We start from the raw sequence: 788 nt of genomic DNA on the forward strand, positions 1-788 counted from the left end.
ATGGCTGCTTCGTCTTTGAGAAAGATCCCAGCTCTGTTGGGCCAGGCGTATCCAACTGGAGGCAGGTTTACAGCCTCGGCAACCACTCCTTGTTCCTCGGGCTCAATTATCCAATCATCCAACCAATCATCGATCATATCACCGGCGATGATTACCGTGCTACGCAACTTCCATTCGCCAGGGGGGACTATGCTTACACATCATACCATGGGTTTCATGAATTACCATATCCAGAGATTCGTCGACACAGCTTGTTGCCAGATAATCTTTAGTGTGTGAAAGGCATCAAGCTTCCATGCGATGGATGGCTTTTGCAAACCCGACATGCGGCAATGTGGTTCATGCCACCAGCAAATATGCACAACTTGATTCGTGCTGATATCTAGACTGAGCCATGTATTCTGCTGCTGTAGCACGACCCTCTTTTGTTGGATATTATGTAATGTTGTTAGTTTCAAGCACTCCTCTGGTTTGAAGGATATATATAGGACTGGACTATTCTGTTACCCATAACAGAATAATATTATGTTACCCCTCGCGTCTATAAGGGCCCGATCTATCGTTTCCCGAATCCTGGAGCCCATCGTTCGCACTCCTCTCGATCCCTCCAAAAAAAAGAGCTCCCACGCCCCACCTCCCCACTAAACGCACTCCCACCTCCCGACCTACGCGCCGCCGCGCTGCCATGCCCCCCTCCTCCCCGCGCCGCCGCGGTACCGTCCTCCCCGCCCCACCGCGGGCCCCCTCCTCCCTGGGTCGCTGCGCCCCGCTCCTCTCTGCACCGCCGT

The sequence above is a fragment of the Triticum dicoccoides genome, chromosome 1B (genome assembly GCF_002162155.2).
Source record: "Triticum dicoccoides isolate Atlit2015 ecotype Zavitan chromosome 1B, WEW_v2.0, whole genome shotgun sequence".
In the NCBI taxonomy this organism is placed as follows: domain Eukaryota; kingdom Viridiplantae; phylum Streptophyta; class Magnoliopsida; order Poales; family Poaceae; genus Triticum; species Triticum dicoccoides.